A 21,849-nucleotide genomic window follows, 5' to 3' on the forward strand; every position below is an offset into this window, starting at 1 on the left:
TGACTTCCACTCATCCCCCTCTCGAATGCGAACCAGATGATAAGCATTACGGAGGTCCAACTTGGTGAAAACTTGGGCTCCCTGTAAGAGTTCAAAGGCTGAGGACATAAGAGGTAAGGGGTACCTGTTCTTAATGGTGATGTCATTCAGCCCTCGATAGTCAATACAGGGACGGAGGGAGCCGTCCTTCTTCTTGACGAAGAAGAACCCAGCTCCCGCTGGGGATGAGGAGGGGCGGATGAGGCCGGCTTTAAGGGATTCATTAATATACTTGTCCATGGCCTCTCTTTCAGGACGGGACAGAGAATACAAACGTCCCTTAGGCAGAGAAGTGCCTGGGAGGAGCTCAATGGCACAGTCGTAGGGTCGATGCGGAGGCAAGGAGGTGGCCCGGGACTTGCTGAAGACCAGGTGCAGGTCGTGGTACTCCGCCGGAACCCCGGTCAGATCCACCGACTCCACCTGTAACACAGAAGACACAGAAACAGAAAACGGGGCAGGACCAAGACAAGACTTAAGACATGATTGACTCCAAGACAAGACAGAATCTCCAGACCAATCCACGTGAGGACCATGCTTTACCAACCAAGGATGCCCTAAAATTATAGGTGCATTGGGTGAGTCTAAAAGATACAGCGTGATGACCTCACGGTGATTGCCGGATACAATAAGACTTACACTAGGGGTAGTGTGAGAGACGGTGGCAATAAGAGAACCATCAAGGGAATGGGCAGAAACAGATTCAGCGAGAGGGATGGTCGGGATTCCCCACTGGGCGGCCACAGAGCGGTCCATGAAATTCCCCTCTGCCCCAGAGTCAATGAGAGCAGAACAGGAACCAGAAATGCCGTCATACTGGACCACAACAGGGAGGATGGTGCGAGATGAGGGGGAAGAGAAAGGAATAGCGCCCACCAGGATCCCTCTTCTCACTGATGAGCTTTGGCTTTTACTGGGCACTTCGCTGCAAAATGCCCTGGCTTGCCACAGTATAGGCACAGACCCTGAGCCAGGCGCTGCTGTTTCTCATGAGACGTGAGATGGAGACGTCCCACTTGCATGGGTTCATGATCCGATGGAGGTACCATGGTGGAAAGGGACCCGGGGTCCTCTCTTCTGGTTGAAGAGCGCAGAAACCTTCGATGGTCTCGACGGCGAAGACGGCCCTCTATGCGAAGCGCCAGGTTTGTGAGGGTGTCAAAATCTTGAGGTAGGTCGTGGGTCGCCAGTTCATCCTGGATGTCCTCATCCAGTCCAGCCCGGAACATGGCATGACAGGCTCCCTCGTTCCAATCACATGAGGCCGCCAACGTCTTGAACTTTATAGCGTACTGAGTGACAGACTGACCTTCCTGACGAAGACAAGCTAATTGATCTGCCGCCTTCTGGCCCCTGGCAGATCGGTCAAAGAGTCTGATCATTTCATGACGGAGACTACTAAAAGAGGAAACGCATGGTGCTCTGGCCTCCCAGACAGACGTTCCCCAGTCGCGAGCTCTGCCCGTGAGAAGGGTAAGTACGAAGGCCACTTTAGTCTCCTCCAAGGCATAGGTGCGTGGCTGGAGCGTGAAGACCACCGAGCACTGGGACAGGAATGCCCGGCATGAAGTAGGATCCCCATCATAGGTAGGGGGATTGTTGCAGCGTGGTTCAGGGGCCTGATGGGACGCCTGGGCCCCCTGCAGGGTCTCGAACTGAAGCTCGTGTAGACGGGCCGTGAGATCAGCCACCTGATTGGTGAGATACTCCACTTCTCTGGAGGTGCTGGTGAGTCTTGACTCGTGCTGACCCAATAGAGCTCCTTGCTGAGTTAAAGCCGACCTGACAGAATCTTGGCCTGCTGTGTCCATCGTTGGTCAGATCGTACTGTCAGAAGTCTGAGTGAGAGAGAAGATGGTTCAGACACAGATGCAGGTCTCAGCAAAGTTTATTGAAGCCCACACACTCAAGGGGCAAAAAACTAGCCAACAAAACAATCTTTGAAAAAGGAAACTAAAAATTCCTCCGTAATGGAGTTGGCAAAAAAGCCCAAAGTTCACAAAAAACTCAAAACTGAGAAATAAAGTCTCCAAAAACGAATAAATAAAACTACTCCGGAGAGGTTAGATGAACAGTCTTCAAGAAGGTGCAATACCCTGATACCCGACAGGGGGCGATGAATCCGGCCGCCGCTGACTGGGACAGAATGGCCACGAGGAAGACTGAGGCTTGGAAGCCGGCGAGAGAGTGTTGAGGGCCGGCAGGATAGAGACGGAGAGTCAGATGGGCGGCAAAGCAAAAACAGACGGGAACAGGCTTGAAGGCAGACGGAGAAAAAACAGTTTAGGAAAATCAACAGGATGACATCAGACACGACAAAACTCACAGGATATACAAGGAACAGGACTAGACCAGGAGATCGCCAGACATGCCGGAAGGGGAAAAACTACGATCTGACACAGAACTACGATCAACGGAGGGATAAATAGGGGGAGAAATCAAGGAAACCAGGTGAGTGAAATTAGTTTGATAGACTAATGGAAAGTAATAGAGCAGATGGGTGGGGAAGCGAGAGGTAAACAAAGCAGGGTATGAGTGATCAAAACAATAAGAGTGAAAGGGAAAGAGTAACAAAGATCAAACCGGTGATCAGACCGAGATTGTGACAATATATATATATATATATATATATATATATATATATATATATATATATATATATATATATATATATATATATATATATTAGTCTACAGAACAAACTATTGTTATACAATAACTTGCCTAATTACCCTAACCTGCCTAGGTAACCTAATTAACCTAGTTAAGCCTTTAAATCTCACTTTAAGCCAGGGATGTCAAACTCAATTCCTGGAGGGCTACAGCCCTGCACTTTTTAGTTACAACCCTGCTCCAACAAACTTGCCTGTAGGTTTCACTTGCCTGTAGGAGAGCAAATCTCTCACCTCCTGCTCTTCCGTGGGACCCTCGCGCTTCCCGGATCATCACACCCACTCCGCGCTGTCCCACTGCTGGTACGTCAGCGATTGTAGTGATGAGTCCATTAGCAAGAGCTCTGCCTGCCTGGTAAGCACGGGCCAGCCATTCGCGGTGGCTCATACGCACAATCAGACTCGGCTATGCGATTTAGTTTGCTCTGCACAAGCTGCCGTTCAGAATGCTCACGCAGAAGCGCATCCTCCAATGCGTTCGTCCTCTGGGTTGGTCTGCAGCATTGGACCTGAAGGACGGGTATTTCCATGTCTCCATTCTTCCTCGCCACCGTCAGTTTCTGCGGTTTGCGTTTGAAGGTCAAGCTTGGCAATACAAAGTCCTCCCCTTCAGGATCTCTCTGTCTCCGTGGGTCCTCACCAAGCCCGCGGAGGGTGCCTTAGCACCCCTTCGGCTCGCGGGCATCTGCATATTCAATTATCTCGACGAAGCGCCTCAGCCCTTGGAACGACCCCTTGTTCCTACAGGCCGGAGTGCCTCTAGGACAGGCGTCCAGTCTTGTTGTCGTTTCAACAGATGCTTTCAGCACGGGTTGGGGGGCTGTGCGTTGCGGGCATGCAGCTGCGGGCCTGTGGAAAGGAACCCAGTTGCATTGGCATATCGCCTTGAGCTGTTGGCAGTGTTCCTCGCTTTCCACCGTTTTTTCCGGTGCTGGAGCAGCAACACGTGCTGGTCAGGACGGACAGCACGGCGGCGGTGGCGTATATCAACCGTATGGAGGGTGTTCGCTCTCGCCACATGTCTCAGCTTGCCCGCCGTCTGCTCCTCTGGAGTCATCCGTGGCTGAAATCGCTGCACGCCATTCACATTTCAGGCAAGCTCAACCGTGCAGCTGATGCACTCTCACGGCAGCCTTACGTCCTGGTGAATGGAGACTCCACCCCGAGTCTGTTCAGCTGATATGGGCGCGATTCAGGGAAGCCCAGATCGTTCTGTTGCTTCCCCCGAAAACGCTCTTTGCCAGTTGTTCTTTTCCCTGACCGAGGGCTCTCTCGGCACGGATGCACTGGCTCTCAGCTGGCCTCGGGGCATGCGCAATACACGTTTCCCCCAGTGAGCCTGCTCATGCAGTTACTGTGCAAGATCAGGGAGGACGAGGAACAGGTTGCTGGTTGCACTCCCTGGCCCAACCAGACCTGGATGTCTGAGCTCTCCCTCCTCACGATGGCCCTCCCTTGGCAGATCCCCTTGAGAGAGCACCTACTCTCTCAGGGACAGGCACCATCTGCACCATCTGCACCCTCGCCCCGATCTTTGGAACCTCCATGGGTGGTCCTTAGACGCGAGGAAGACTTGGGTAACCTACCAATTGCGGTGGTTAATACCATCACTCGGGCTAGAGCCCCCTCCTCGAGCACGCCTATGCCCTGAAGTGGAGTCTACTCACTGAATGGTGCGTCTCTCGCTGAGAAGACCCCCGAAATTTGCCAGATCAGCGTTGTGCTTTCTTACGCCAAGAGAAGCTGGAGAGCAGGCTGTCGCCCTCCACACTCAAGGTTACATGGCTGCCATCTCCGCTCTCATGACGCGGTGGGTGGCAGCACCGTGGGAACGCATAACCTCATCATCTGGTCCCTCAGAGGCGAATTAATCCACGCCCCCCTCTCATGCCCTCTTAGGATCTTACCCTTGTTCACATGAGCCTGCATCAGATCCCTTCGATCCTTGACTCAGTATCTTTAAGATTTCTGTCCCTGAAGGCAGCTCTGCTGATCGCGTTGTTATCGATTAGAGGGTCGGGGACCTGGAGGCATTTTCGGTCAGTGACTCGTGCCTGTAATTCGGGCTGGCTTACTCCCACGTTCCTGATACCCCACCCGGGATATGTGCCAAGGTTCCTACCACTCCGTTTTAATACCAGGTAGTGAGCCTGCAATCGCTGCCCCCGGAGGAGGCAGACCCAGCCTTACTTATCCAGTTCGTGCTTTGCGTATTTATCTGGACCGCACTCAGAGCTTTAGATCATCTGAGCAGCTCTTCGTCTGTTATGCGGTCGGCAGCAGGGAGGTGCTGTATCGAAACAGAGTTGTCCCACTGGTTAGTGCTAACCTTCTCTCTTGCTTATCAAAGCCAAGGCGAGCCGTGTCCCCCGAGAATGTGTGCGCACTCCACTCGGAGCTTCGCATCCTCTTGGGCGCGTGCACGCGGCGCCTTTTTAACAGACATCTGTAGAGCTGCAGGCTGGGCGACACCTAATACATTTGCAAGGTTTTACAATCTGCGAGTGGAGCCGGTTTCCTCAAGGGTATTAGGTAACCCTTGGTGATTGAGGAAACAATTCGGTAGGGTGCTGAAACATGCTTGCTGCGCCATTCTCCCTAATACGAAGATATGTGCGCCTTTTTATCTGCCAGTAAAGTTCCCCGTCAGGTGAGCCCTGCAGATTCCTCCAAGGCCCCCAGCACTGACTCAGCGGAAGAGTCACTTGCTGGCCCACTACGTTGTAGGTCGTACAACGTACAAAGAACCATCTGACTTCTATTCCAGCAGGTGAGTGAATAAATAAGGTGAGTATTTATATTGCATGGGTGATTGCAGGTGCGGGTGATCAGTAATCAGGTGAGAGTTCATGGGTGTTGTGTGTAGTGAGGAAGTGGGGTGATTGGGGCTGCAGGAATGAGCTGAGGGTGTGACACTAGACAAGTTAGGTAATTGTGCAATTTATTTGACAACAGTCGTTTGTTTTGCAGCTATACTAAAAATTCTAAATAAAATCTCAACGAAGATACAGTTTTGACCATTTAAAGTTTTATTAAATAAAAAAATTCAAATAAAAAAAAAATCACATATCTGAACTTGAGTTAAGAAAAAAACTATTTCGAGTTTTTATTTTGACTATTTTTAAATTGGTACTAAGAAATAATAGATTATTAGAACAAACAACCAGTTCAATTAATTAATTTATTAGACACAGAATTAGATACAAGACAGAGGCAAAACAACAATAATGGTAAATAAGACAAGGATTAAAACACAAAATGCTTTTTAATGCTTTACAGGGAAAATAAGACTCAGCAAAGAGTCTGTGGGAATGAGCTGTCTTTATAGTCCTAGTAATTAGTCCATTATGAGCTTACTGCTGTGTGTGTGTAATCAGGAGGAAACTGGTTACTACATTTGAATTATAGTTTGAGCATGATTTTACTCTGTTGTTCATGAATAATAAATACATTTGATTTCTCAATTGTGAATGTATTTTGATTTAATATTTTGGATTATTTGAGCGTTTGATTTATGATTTGGTTAATTGTTTTAAAAGTGTGCTATATTATTTGATCTTTTCTCTTTTTTGCCAAACCAACAACAACAACAACATAAAAAACAAAGTGGGTTTTCTGCTCCAAAATATTTTACATGTTTTATAAAATCAAATATATTATGTTTAAAGGGGAAAAAAGTTTCTGTTTTTAAACAGACATTTAAAAATAATATATCTTAGAGCAGTGATCACAATATGGTGAAACCATGAAATCGTGATATTTTTATCCAAGGTTATCATACCATTAGAATCTTATTAGGGCCCATGCCTAATCCACATCCTACATGTGCTACACAATTTTAACAAGTGACATTGTACATGAATTTTTTAACTGCTTGAAAAGTGAGTTTAACGATTGTAGTGTTGTTTAACCAGTGTCCACTAGATAGAGGTGTTCCATGATTTGGTATTCTCTCGTAGTGTTGAACAGGTGCAGTGTTTTGCCGTAATTATGTTTGGACCAGATGCGGAGTGTTACCTGTGATGTGCGTTTGGATAAAGACAAAGAGAACAGGACTGCAGGTGTTCATCCTTCCCTCTTCAGTTTTGGAGTTTTTGTGTTTTCTTTCCTTTATATTTATGAATAATTTCACTTATTTTTTGATTAAATATATTTAGTTTTATTTGATTTTCTAGTTTGGATCTTTATTTGGTTTCGTTTCTACTTTCTTGAGCCAGGAGGTTGTAACAGTGAGCCTGATTTGCTTTGATTAAAATAATTATAATGGCTTGTTTGAACTGTTACAAAATTGATGAGACATTTAAAACATGAATGTTTGTTTGTTGCTTTCAGGGTGTAAAGTGATTTTTTCCCCCTCATCGCTTTGGTAACTGATGATCCGAAGCATGACACCTGTTTATCCAAACATTTGGTCGGATGTGGAATATGTGATAATGAAATTAATCTGCGGTGACTTCGTTTAGTTGAGTGATTTCACAGTTGACATCATGCATGACGTTCATGCTAAATTGATTTAATAATATGGGCTGCCATCCACTAATTTGCTTTGATGAGATATCACTTCATTCAGGGGTGTGAAGTGCATCTGTGCAAATTAAGTATTTACATCCTCATTATAATTGCAGGGCTAAAGTTTCAAGCTGACCCTGTAAATAGGAATTATCTGTTCTACAGCAGATTGGCAAAGGAAATGCTGACAAATCGTGCTGCGAGATTGAGAACAATATATGATCATGTCTAGCAAGTACAGTAAGCGTTACTATTTATGTCTTATAAGGTTGTAACACATAAGCAATAAATAATGTATTAACATATTATAACACCAAAAATGAGCCATTGTTTCATCATAATGCGTTTTTTAAAAAAAAGCATAATAATAATAATAAATAATAATGAATAAATAAATGAAGTTCAGAAACAGTATACATTTTATAAATGTATTAAGCCTATACAGTATATTCTGAAAAAAATATATTAAATGATGATTCATTGAATTAACTAATTTTTTTAAGGTAAGTGTTTGCAAACAATTTATTTGGGCTGAATTTAAACAAACAAATAAAGTTGAACATTGCTAAATTTAATTAGTTTTTTTGTTTAATCCAGGTGTCTCTGTGTCGCAGTAGCACAATCGCCTCCCACCAAGAAGGCTGCTGGTTCGAGCTTCGGCTGGGTCACTTGGCATTTCTGTGTGGTGCTTGCATGTTCTCCCTGTGTTTGCATGGGTTTCCTCTGGGTGCTCCAGTGTCCCCCACAAGTCTAAAGACATGCACTATAGGTGAATTGGGTAAGATAAATTGGCTTTAGTGTATGTATGTGAACGAGAGCGCATTTTCCAGTTATGGGTTGCAGCTGTAAGGGCATTCGCTGTGTAAAACATTTGCTAGATAATTTATTGATTCATTCCGCTGTGCAACCCCTGATGAATAAAGGGACTGTCAAAGGAAAATTAATGAATACATGTCGGAGAGAAGATTTTTTCAACACATATTTAAGCATAATAGTTTTAATACCTCATTTCTAATAACTGATTTATTTTATCTTTGCCATGATGACAGTAAATATTTTACTGGATATTTTTTCAAGACATTTATATACAGCTTAAAGTGACATTTAAAGACTTAACTTGGTTAATTAGGTTAACTAGACAGGTTAGGGTAATTAGGCAAAGTTATTGTATAACGATGGTTTGTTCTGTAGATTATCAGAAAAAAAAATATAGGTTAAAGAGGTTAATAATTTTGTCCCTAAAATGGTTTTTAAATAATTAAAACTGCTTTTATTGTAGCTGAAATAAAACAAGTAAGACATTTTTCTGAGTAAAAAAAAATATTATCAAACATACTGTGAAAATTCCCTTGCTCTGTTAAATATCTTATGGAAAATATTTTAAAAAGAAGTGTGGCTAATAATTCTGACCTTAAGTAATATATATATATATATATATATATATATATATATATATATATATATATATATATATATATATATATATATATTGTTAAAAATGTTTGGATGAAATGCCACTTTAAAAATTTATTTATTAACTATATATATATATATATATATATATATATATATATATATATATATATATATATATATATACATACATATATACATACATACATATATATGAGCAATATCACACGAGTAGCAGTAAAAAAGTTTTAATTTTATATAAAAACAAAATTAAGCATGGAGAGTCTCAAAAACCCTTTTGTATAAGGAACTACTTTTTATCCGAATTCAAATCATAAGCTGACAGTTAAACAGCTAAGCAAGCATCTTTTAAACTTTAGATCTTTAGTGTCTGCTTTTTGCTGGTTGTATGTGGGCAGAATAATATACAAAGGTTAAAGAGGCTTTACGGGTGCTAATATTACTTAAATATAATCATGGCTATCAGCCAATCAGATTCGAGAACAAGACAGAACTGTTGTATATATATATATATATTCATTAATTTTCTTGTTGGCTTAGTCCCTTTATTAATCTGGGGTCGCCACAGCGGAATGAACTGCCAACTTATCCAGCATTTTATGCAGTGGATGCCCTTCCAGCCACAATCCATCCCTGGGAAACATCCACACACACACACACTACGGACAATTTAGCCTACCCAATTCACCTGTACCGCATGCCTTTGGACTAGGGATAAACCGGAGCACCCGGAGGAAACCCACGCAAATGCAGGGAGAACATGCAAGTTTCTCACAGAAATGCCAACTAAGCCGAGGTTCAAACCAGTGACCTTCTTGCTGTGAGGCGACAGTACTACCTACTGCGCCATATAGATGAAGTCGGAATAATTAGCCCCCATTTTAATTTTTTTTCTTCTAATTTTAAATATTTCCCAAATAATGCTTAATAGTTTTAACATTTTCACTCTATGGACAATAATATTTTTTCTTCTGGAAGGAAAAAAAAAAAGTCTTATTTGTTTTATTTTGGCTAGAATAAAAGCAGTTTTTAGTCTTTTAAAACCCCTTTTAAGGTTGAAATTGTTAGCCCCTTTAAGCTAATTTTGTTTTCGATGGTCTTCAGAACAAACCATCGTTTGTAACGAGGAGTCTGACACAGAGGGATCCATTTGCAGTATATTTAATAACACAGTTTAATAACAAGCACACAGTATGCACTAGTGTACGAACTCACATCAAATGCAGTAATACAAGGTCTATAGACTGGCGGCTGGCAATTAGGGATCGTGATAGCAGGCGTGGGTCAGAGGCAGAGGTGTGGATCAAAGTCGAAGTACAATGCAAGGTTCGAGGCAGCCGGCAGGCAAGGCAAGGAACAGTCCGGGTTATAACAAGGAGATCGGGCAAGGATAAGGTACGCTCAGAAATGTCAGCCAGGCAGAACAATACTTCGCACTGGAGTGAGTGTTTGGGCTGCTTATATGTGTGTTAGGGTGATCAGTGTAATGTGCAGCAGGTGTGTTGCGATCAGTGTCTGAGGATGATGTAATGTTAATAGTCCGGTGATGATGACCTCTGCTGGCCAGCGAGGGGAATGACTGGGACCGAGTCGGTGACATCGTTATACAGTAACTTGCCTAATTACCCTAACCTGCTTAGTTAAGCTAATTAACCTAGTTAAGCCTTCAAATGTCACTTTAAGCTGTATAGAAGTGTCTTTAAAAATACCTAGTCAAATATTGTTTGCTGTCATCATGGCAAAGATAAAATAAATCAGTTTTTAGAAATGCGTTATTAAAACTATTATGTTTAGAAATGTGTTGAAAAAAAATCTTCTCTCCATTTAAACATAAATTAGGGAAAAATAAACATGGAGGCTAAAAATTCTGATTTGTGATATATATATATATATATATATATATATATATATATATATATATATATATATATATATATATATATATATATATATCAGAGATCGCGTCAGACCTTTGTCATTGTCCATCATTTTGACGGAGAGGGTTGTAAAACTTCCGTCAAAACCTATAATTGAATGTCAATTAATTTGCATATTTTCGAATCGCTTTTTCCATTCATATTTTAATAATGACCTTGCACGACGAGCATATAGGCTAAATTATTCATTCATTTATTTGACAAATGAACAAAAACTCATATCTGCCTTACCTCATATCTTCCTCCTGCGTCGACCTGAACTGGGTGCTGGCCTGTGCGTAATCAAACACATCAAGAGAGACTGATGCAGAGGCAGTTGTCATTGAATTCTGTGCCTTTGTCTAGAAAAGTCAACTTCTCAAGACAGTTTTAAATTTGTTGTGGAAGCTGAAGCCGCGTTCTGCTGCCAGACTGGAGAGTCCTTGCCAGAAGCGGCCCGGACTCTACAGACAGACTCGGGCCAGATATGGTTAACAGGAATCGGGACAGTGCTTTACAGCCGCATCACAAAGGCATGTGCGGGAGCGAGCTGTGGGCCATACTCTGCCCGGATAACAATCGCCGATGCCGAGTCGGAGCCGAAGGGCAGCCGAGATCGGGCCTGCTATCTGGGTAGCGCCACTTCAGACTGCGTTTTGTAGTTAGGAAACATTTCTACTATGGAATCCCACATACACTGAATGTAGGATTTCCCGGTCTTGCAAGCACTCGTTTCACCGGGAAAAATACTGCAGCACGCGCTCCTTCAGCACCAGGGGCGCGGCTTCACCCCTCTGCGTTCGGTAGTGCTCAGCTCACAACGCACTCCAAACCACCTGACCTCCTTGTTGCCGCTTGGTTGGCCTGTAACAACAGCTGTCGGCGACTGAGGATTTTTGTCTGTTTGTTCTTTATCGTCCACTGCATCACTTCCTCTTTTTTTTTTTTTTTACCTTTTTCAATAATATGGCAACTGTACGCAGCACAGCGGTTACAAGGAAGAGACAAAACAAGGACAATCGCCACCAGCTGGACAGGAGTGGGAATTACAGCTACAAATTACACAAGATCACCCTCAGCATAATCTATCAAAATGACGGATTACCTTCAAATTTTTCCGTCACAGGTGAAAAAAATCTGTCAATGACGGAAAAACATGTTCATGTTCATAGTTAAAACATGTTCATATATTTTTGTTGATTACATTTTTGTTGGCACACAATTTTCATATTAAATAGCCTTTGCATAAATAGGTGTTACCATTGAATGCATTGTTTTTAAAATAATTGTTCTGTCACACAGAGAGTGAAAGTTGAGGAAATAACAACAGCTGGGAGAAGAGAGACTCATTTAAATAGTTATATAATTATATATAGTACTAATGTACTGTATACACACATCACTTATTAAAATATAAAAATAATCAAATGACAAATATCTTTCACTGTAAAGATTTGTTTATTGTATGACAGAAGAAGTGAAACCAAGTGTACAACCTTTGATAGTTTCGGTAAAAATAATTATGAAGAAGAAACAAGAGAAAATAAAACACTTTTGACAATACTTAAAAAAGTCAATTCACGAAAAAAATCATAAAAAATCAAACAAATCACCTCGGCTCTACTCAACTTCTCAAATATTATTTTTGTTGCTGTTAACACATTCAAAATGACTTGAAGAGAGGCTGAATAAACAGTATCAGCTAGCACCGATGATTCTGTCCTTCATAAGTTCCTACCTTTATAACTTCTTGATTGGTTTGGTATTAAACAGAGATGAAACTGAGTTGAGAAGGAAATGACTTTCTGATGAACTGTAACTACTTCCTCCAAATGTTCCACTTACCCTGAGCTTGGCTTAAATGTTCATCTCAAAGTCTGAATGATGAAATAAACATAAAACATATGGATGATAAAGCCTCTGCTTCGCTTAATTGATGCTCCGTTCATCCTTGAAGCATCTGATTTAAACACCAAACAGGGTTGATGATTGGATCTCTGCTACTCTGCAAGAGTGAACATTAAAGTTGTTACAATCTTCACAATAGCAGTATATAGACACCTTAAGGAGTGACGAAAGATTTTAGTTCTCAGGTGTCAGATCTCTTCAAGATGTTCTGTAATTACATGCTTGTCTTATGTTTCATTTGAAGTCAACATGTTTCTATGGTAACTGAAGAGTGAAACAAATTACATAGCAGACGTTTGTTTTTCTGTCTTTCTCTTCCAAACAGCTAATAGCCTATCAGTCTGAATTCAACACAGTGTTGATTATCTGACAGTGACTGCAATGCATTGTTATAGTGGCAGAATTCATGTTTTTCAGTCTATTTCATACATTTTTAGCTAAGTTTATTGCTTACTCACTGGTCACTTTATTAGGTACACCTTACTAGTACAGGGTTGAACCCACTTTTGCCTAGATTCATAGATTCAACAAGATACTGGAAATATTCCTTAGAGATTTTGCTCCATGTTGATATGAAAGCATCACAGTTGCTGCAGATTTGTCAGCTGCACAACCATAATACAAATCTCCTGTTCCACCACATCTCAAAGGTGCTTTATTTGATTAAGTTCTGGTGACTGTGAAGGCCATTTGAGTACAGTGAATGCATTGTCACGTTCAAGAAATCAGTCTGAGATGATTCACACTTTGAAACGGTGCGTTATCCTGCTCGAAGTAGCCATCATAAGATGTGTACACTGCAGTCATGAAGGGATGGGTATGGTCAGCAACAATACTACAACAATAATAAGCTGTGGCATTGACATGATGCTTAATTGGGACTATTGTACCAAAGTGTGAGAAGAAAATATTCCCCACACCATTACACCAGCACCACCCGCCTAAACTATTGACACAAGGCAGGATGGATCCATGCTTTCATGGTGTTAACTCCAAATTCTGACCCTACCATTCGAATGTTACAACAGAAATTGAGACTCATCAGACCAGGCAATGTTTTACCAATCTTCTATTGTCCAATTTTGATGAGCCTGTCAAATTGTAGTCTCAGTAATCTGTTCTTAGCTGACAGCAGTGGCACCAGGTGTTGTCCAGCTGCTGTAGCCCATTTGCCTCAAGGTTCGACGTGTTTTGTGTTCAGAGATGCTCTTCTCCATACCTCGGTTTGTGATGAGTGGTTATTTGAGTTACCGTTGCCTTTCTATCAGCTCGAACCAGTCTGACCATTCTCCTCTGGCATCAACGAGGCATTTGGGCCCACAGACCTGCCGCTCACTGGATATTTTGTCTTTTTCAAACCATTCTCTGAAAACCCTAGAGGTGGTTGTGCGTGAAAAACCTAGTAGATCAGCAGTTTCTGAAATACTCAGACCAGCCCATCTGGCACCAACAACCATGATATGTTCAAAGTCTATCAAATCACCTGTCTTCCCCGTTCTGATGCTCGATTTGAACTGTGACAGATCATTTAGTTGCTGCCAAGGCTGATTAGAAATTTGTGTTAACAAACAGTTGGACAGGTGTACCTTTTAAGTATATAATACTAACAATATTTTTGTACAAATATGTTTAATTTCTTTTTAACAATTTAGTGATGCTTATTTACTATTTAGTGATAGTTCATCTAAAATGTCAATTCTATCATCATGTACTTACCTTCCAGTTGTTGCAACTGTGTAGTAGAAAAAAAAAACAAAGGTTATTTTTCAAATAACCTTTTTCATTTTAAACAGCAGAAACAAAGGTTTGTAACAAATGTTGGGTGAGCAAATGATGACTAAATCTATTGTCATACAGGCCCTAATTGTCTAATCCAGAGAACCAGGAAAATTCCTGGTAGGTTGGTCCATTTTTTGGCCAGGAGGGAAAAAAAAAACAGCTAGCTGCTTGCACTCTCAGCAGTCGCACTTTTTTCATTTATTCATTTATTTGATAGCCTCACTCTTTTTATCTATTATTTTGTCATGCTCTTTTCATGTATTTTCTCGCTGCCCCATGAGCAAAATGCAGCCTGGAGCTTAATGATGACAGCGGCACTTTAGTGAATATAAGAATTCAAATAATTATTCATTCATTCATTCATTTTCTTATCGGCTTAGTCCCTTTATTAATCCGGGGTCGCCACAGCGGAATGAACCGCCAACTTATCCAGCAAGTTTTACGCAGCGGATGTCAAATAATTTTTATAAATGAATATTACACCTGTTCAATGAAAATCAGATGATTCACTACGTTAACAAATCTGACATAACTTGATCAAAAATCTAAAAAGGGGAGAAAAAGTTTAAGCTATTAGTAAAAAATTCATATATTCATATCAGTGCAATACTTATTTTTTATTCCAAACTCACTGGCACAACAGAACCATTGAGGTTCAGTGGTCAGCAAGGTTGCATTACAATGCCTCCGACCTCTCATAAACAATAATAATAATGATAATAATAGTGGTAGTGTCATTAGAAACTGAATTGGAAATGACCTTATTTTAACATAGTCAGGTGTAAACTGAGGTGGGCTGGTCTAAGGTTTGAAACTTTAGGGCTGAAAAAGAGTCTCACTCTGGCCCTGCTGTCATATACTGCATTGGTTTAATAAATTATATTGTTCAATAAATTATATTGTGGGTGAAGCAGTGGCGCAATAGGTAGTGCTGTCACCTCACAGCAAGAAGGTCGCAGGGTCGCTGGTTCGAGTCTCGGCTCAGTTGGCGTTTCTGTGTGGAGTTTGCATGGTCTCCCTGCGTTCGCATGGGTTTTCTCCGGGTGCTCCGGTTTCCACCACAGTCCAAAGACATACAGTGCAGGTGAATTGGGTAGGCTAAATTATCATTAGTGTATGAACGTGTGTAAATGTGTGTGTGGATGTTTCCCAGAGATGGGTTGTGGTCAGAAGGGCATCCGCTGCGTAAAAACATGCTGGATAAATTGGCGGTTCACTCCGCTATGGCGACCCCGGATTAATAAAGGGACTAAACTGACAAGAAAATAAATGAAATTATATTGTTCTCTGATATCTACATAGTAGGTATCTGGCTTAAGTTAAAAAAAAAAAGTCCAGAAATGGTTTAATATGCTCATTTATTTATTCATAATATATCCCTAGAATCAGAAGGTCCATATTGACCATATTTTGATTGGTTATGAATATTAATGTGCTGCCAAGATCTGTCGTGGATAAAGGCCTAAATTATAATTAAACTCAACAAAAGAGACAGATAAAGACATAGCATGTTGTATTTTTGAGCTATAATATCAAAGAAAACAACATGAATTAATATCAAGCTCTGCATAAAATAAATTGTTTATCTTTCACCACAGAATCCACTGGGATTTTACATTCGCACAATTTACATGAAAACGAGGAAACAATGGTGCCTAAGTCTTATGGCCGTATCCTTATACTGATTTCTTATTATTCAACTATGCCTACGTACCCAGATATTTTCTTTATAGGACACCTTTACATCTCAAGACCCAGGACCTCTGCAAGGATTGAATACTTTGGCACAGACAAAATAACAGCACCATGACAGCAAGAAGGTTGCTGGTTTGAGCCTCGGCTGGGTCAAATGGCATTTCTGTGTGGAGTTTGCATGTTCTACCCGCGTTCGCATGGGTTTCCTCCAGGTGCTCCGGTTTCCCTAACAATCCAAAGACATGCGGTACAAGTGAATTTGGTAGGCCTAATTGTCCGCAGTGTATGAGTGTTAATCAGTGTGCATGGATGTTTCCCAGAGATGTGTTGGAGCTGGAAGGGCATCCGCTGCATAAAACATATGCTGATAAGTCGGCAGTTCATTCCGCTGTGGCGACTCAACATTAATAAAAGAACTAAGCCGAAAATGAATAAATGACTGTTAAATAATATTGACAAATTACTTTTGATTGAACCATCTGTAAAATTTTCACTTTGTGCAGTTTCATATATTACAATCTCAGATGCTTCAATTAAAAGTGCATTTCTAAAAACGCTCAGTAAGGCAAGCGGATTTCAACATGACAAGCATAAGAAACTTCAGCCAATACCTTTCATGACATTATTGCTCAGCAAGTTGTGATTAGTCTTCCAATGCAACGGTTGCCTTGAGAGGTGAAATGTGTCTTATTCTATGGTGCAGCCGCCAAAACACGGTACTTGAGATAAGAAGCCTAATAAACACAAATAAGCACTTTTGAATGGCCTTGTGTGAAGTTTGAAAGGTCAACACTAAAAACTCAGTTGCACATTTACTTTAAAAGGTTTGGTCTTTTCTAAACTTTGAATCACTATTGGACGTATTACTATTTGCACTTCGACAAGCATAAATGTTAAGAGAGCAGTCTTCTGTTGCCTAGCTGTTATTGTTATTATTATTATTATTATTATTATTAATACTATTATTAAGACAGAAAATTGTATTCTTTTATCTGTGAGAGCCATGCGATTCTTGAAAAAAAATAACTATCACACTTCAAAGATTTTTCTTATAGGGGTCTTTCTTGGGACCTAAATTATTTTTCTTGTTTATCAATAACTTTTGCCATAACATTCCAAATGCTAAGAACCATTTGTTTGCAGCTGACACTATTACTATACACTGCTGTGCTTCATCAGTTTACAAGCACTTCATTATTTACAGTCTGCTTTTGACATTGTTTATTCCAGTTTGTGTCTACTAACACTTGTTTTAAACACTGACAAAACAAATGCAATTTTCTTTTCTTTACTGATTGTGTTATCAAGCCCATGGTTGTACTTTACTTGAGAGAGTTGAATTACCATTGTTGTATAACTGAAGAAGTTCTTGAGTTTTTCTCATTTAAATTGATACTAGATATTATGTTCAAATATTCTGTTATAGTTCAAAGGCTAAAAAAGTAAAACGTTTTTGAAATATAACTATAGCTTGGAACAATTTAAAAAGCATTATAAAGGTATACAGTGTGGTAAAAAAAAAAAAAATAAAAACGTCCAACATACAAAAAATACAAAATACAATACAAAATTTGTTATATAAGAACAATGTTTTGACACACGAAGAAGGTACTAAGCTACTGAAATGTATTTAAAACTCACATCTAAGAGCCACATGCATTGCTCTGATGTGATTTTTAGCCCCAGACTTCATCACAATCTAAAAACATTGACAGTTCTGTGAGTCTCTTCTATGAAATCTGATGTTTAGTTCTTAATTTCTATTGGATTCAGGTCAGGTGATTGGCCATTCTAGCAGCTTTATTTTGTTTGTCTGAAACCAGTCGAGAGTTCCTTGGCTGTGTTTGGGATCATCATCTTGCTGAAATGTCCATCTTGGTTTCATCTTCATCATCCAAATGTAGGTGTTGGGACTAAAGCAACTATTCATTTACACTGCCATCTGAGGGTCACTTTCTAACTACTGAGAGATTTAGGCTGCTGTCTGGACTTTCCATGCCTTGTTTCACCTCCCTTTCTTCATGTGTTTAATACTTTTTCATTATGTAATTTAATTTCATTACAAAAAAAACGCATCTCTGAACTATTTAGTTTTGTTTTCTTTGCATGTATGAATTACTTTACATGTTGCTGACATCTGGTTAAGATTTTAGGTCAGCAGCAGCTTTAAAAATATGTCTTCTCATTTAACCACTCCTTATATAAATACTGCATCCTGAGAACGGGGGTTTTGGATCTTACTAACAGCAGTATTTATCTTTATCATGAGCCCCATTTGTCTTCACAAGGCATCTTTGAAAAAAGGCTGTGGATATTATCCAAACATTTAAATCCAATGGGAAATAGGTTACTAAGATAATGTGCTGACACTAAATGGAAGCATAGGCAGTGTAAAACTTCTATTTAAATTCAAGCAGCTATAGGCTTCATTTATATATGTCACAAGAAAAACAGTCTAAAAGTCTATTCCAGAACTCTATCCCAGATGAAGGAGCTGGATAAAATATATACTGCACTAATGTTAAAGGAAGGGGGGATGACATTAATTGCAACATTGTGGCTGTTGAGTCATTTGTTTACTGAGCTTTCAGTGCTGCAGTTCTGTTCTCATGCTTGATTTTCCTCTTCAACCTATTAACAGAATATATTTTAACTTTGTTGTAAACAAATTTGGTAAAACATAAACTGTTAACAAACGTGACACAATTTTAACACCCTGTTTTTCTTAGAGAACTTTTGTTTTTTAATCCATTAATTCAACTTTAATCCCAATAATTAAGTCAGGTGTTAAAAAGTTAAAAATATTAAAACCTTTACCTGAAAAGTTGTAAAGATGGTGTGCATTTTCTCTATATACATAGTTGACAATTGACGGTAAAAGAGTTGAAATCAATAACAAAGTTGACTACCCATAAGTTATAAGACCAAAAACATAAATAATGAAAATAAGACTTACTTCAGTATGCAAGAAACATAATTTAGATGCACTGGGATGCATCGTCAGTGATGTATCCTGGGGTCATTGGGTGTTTCGAGTTTTTCAACATCAGGTACCCTTCACCCAGGTGACCCAGCTGAGATTCATCAGACGCCAGCTTGCGTTACAGTTGCCATTACTAATGAATCAGCCCATTTTATCTACAGCCATCTTGTGGCTTTCTCTGCAGCTTCAAAAACAGACTTAATGGCCCTCTTCTTAGCTGCTACTGCTAGGCTTAGTCGGTCAAAGACTTTACAGAGTGTACGCCCTGCCAACCCTCTACAGCCCACCTCCATTGGCTCAAAGTGGGTTTTCCAGCCCCCTTTCTGTCACTTATCTACTAGGTCCTGGTACTTTGAGCCTTTCCTTTCATTAGCCTCTTCCATCCATTCCTCCCAGGACACTGTAAGTTCAAGCACAATCAACTGTCTTGTTGCCTCAGAAATGATAATTAAGTCTGTTTGGAGTGATGTTGTAACTATGTGCTGTGGGAACTTTAAAGGGTCACGAAACACCAAAACACATTTTTTGAGCTGTTGACAGTCGTATATGTGTCCCACACAGCTAAAAACACTATTAAGACACCTATATTTCCCTAAAAAGTGTAAATTGGTTGTTTTTGAGTTATTTCAAGCAAATTCGTACTTCCGGTTTGAAAATAATTTTTGAAGCTGCGTCACGGTCATGACATAATAGCCTGTATTCCAGCGTGCAGACTGGGCGTCTGTGCCAGAGTGAGTCTTATTACGTCTTACAGTGTGATGCATTAATGCATGAGTAAGGCTTGGTTCAAACCAATCAGCGCGCTCTATTGTGCAACTTCATTAATATTCATTACTATCACCGTGTTTTCAGGACAGAGACGCCACGTTGTGTTGGCAAAACAAGCGTGAAGTGTTGCTTTTATAGTTTGCTGCAGTTAAGTTTCGTTTTCATTTTCTCTCTGTGAGAGCTCAGAGTCACGTGTGGATTAACAGTGTACGCGACGCGCGACAACAATAACTTACGTGTCTAAGGAGGATTATTGTTTACCTGAGAGCTGTTCTCATCTGCAAACGCTAAGATCTGGATTCGTTTGTAGTCTTCTCTTCATAAAGAGGCGGCTCTAGTTGCTGGTCTTGTCTCTACAGATTTGGTAAGTGAGCGACCAGTGCTCTTTGTTTATTCAGTTTGTTCGTATCTAACAAACTATTGCACAGAGTGTAAACACGTTAGCACCACAACCAAAACTTTAACCTCGTGTAGGGTTTTTACCGCATTTAGTGACTGGAATAACACGCGCGGCTTTCTGACACTACCTGTCGTGTGCATCTAAGTTTCTGGGAAATGCGAAGGTTTTTTTTCTCTCATTCGCCGTGCGGTATAAAACATTGCATGAAAAATACACGCTTAGAGCAGCTCCTCGAATCAAATATCTCGTGTGTCGCGAGGGGCATGAATGAATTCCCTGAATGAAAGAGCCAAACTGCAGTTAAAGTCCACCATTTAATAATTTGGCAAATAATTTGACTACAGATGTCCATGTAGGTTAAACACCATCATTTTCTCCTGTATGTGTGTGTGTGTGTGTGTGTGTGTGTGTGTGTGTGTGTGTGTGTGTGTGTGTGTGTGTATTTTGACTCTGAAACTCGCGCGTGCCCAAATAGACACTCCCACACCATCCCACTTTTCTTCCTCCGACACTCCCCCTAAACAGAGCTGGACACGCCCACTTTTCTGACTTTTTCCAAAGTAGAGGTGTGAAAACACCCTGCTAAAACGAGGGGGTTTCATGGCCCTTTAACTGGATGCTTTGTTATGTGCAGTGGTAGAAGTTCACCAAGACGGCTGATGAAAGTTGATTCTTCTTAAGTTGCCTTTAAAAAAAATAGGCGCTGGTGAGCCTTCCTTACCAGGCTGGAGGTGTTGGTGGTCCAGGAATGGTCCTTTGCAATGTGGGTCCCCAGGAACTTGAAGGATGTGACAGGCTCAAAGGTATTTCTGAGAAATTGGCTGTACATCCGACTGGCCTCACAACCAAGAGACCGCATGGTTTCCGCATGATTCACTTCTCTGCTGATGAGAGGTTTGTTCGCTGCATAGGCATTCAGCTCAAAGTCAAGACCTGTATGCAGAGGTGCAGTGTAATGCAGAAAATAGTACTTAAAGGAACCAATCATGCGAGTAAACACAGTCAATATACCATGTGAACAAGTCCAACATGAAAAATAAACAAAAGATAAGGTATCCTGCTAAACAGGGATAGAGGTACAGACAGGAACAGATTAGCTCTGGGTGTTAGACTGGTCTCCACGCCAGTCCTGAACACAGACAGAGAGCACATCAAAAACAACAATGAACTGACACGAGACAAGAGACGCTCTGTCCAGATATAGCCGAGATAACGAGTCGCAACTGACAGGCTAATCAGACAGGACTCCACATAGCACGTGACATAACACTGATGTAACAGACAGATGTGGAACACCAAAACAAAACAAAACCATGTGACCAACAGACACTCAGAAGTGCGCACACATCTACAACCGTGACATGCAGATCCTTACCCTGGTGATTAAATCTAGATGCCGTGTTTATGTCCCATTCAGATCCGTTGTTTTATCCTGTCCTCTCATACATTTGTCTTTTGTGCACAGGCAGCCTTTTTGTGTAAATTTAAAAAGTTGTGACTTTGTAAAGATGCAGTTGCCTAGAAATCACACATTTGCAACAATTAACTTCTCTTGCTTTGGCTGAAAGGGTCATTGCTTTGTCCTTCATCTGGACAACCTGCTGTGGAGGTTTCAGTCCCTTCAGAACAGTTCTACATCTTGCAAAGTCAGTAAAAACTGAAAATTTGGGCTGAAATGACTAAGCAGTAACCCTGAAATAAATTGTTGTTTGTTCTTTAACCGCAGACTAAAGTTATGTTACCAGT

Source organism: Danio rerio, chromosome 21 (genome assembly GCF_049306965.1).
Source record: "Danio rerio strain Tuebingen ecotype United States chromosome 21, GRCz12tu, whole genome shotgun sequence".
NCBI classification, from domain to species: Eukaryota; Metazoa; Chordata; class Actinopteri; order Cypriniformes; family Danionidae; genus Danio; species Danio rerio.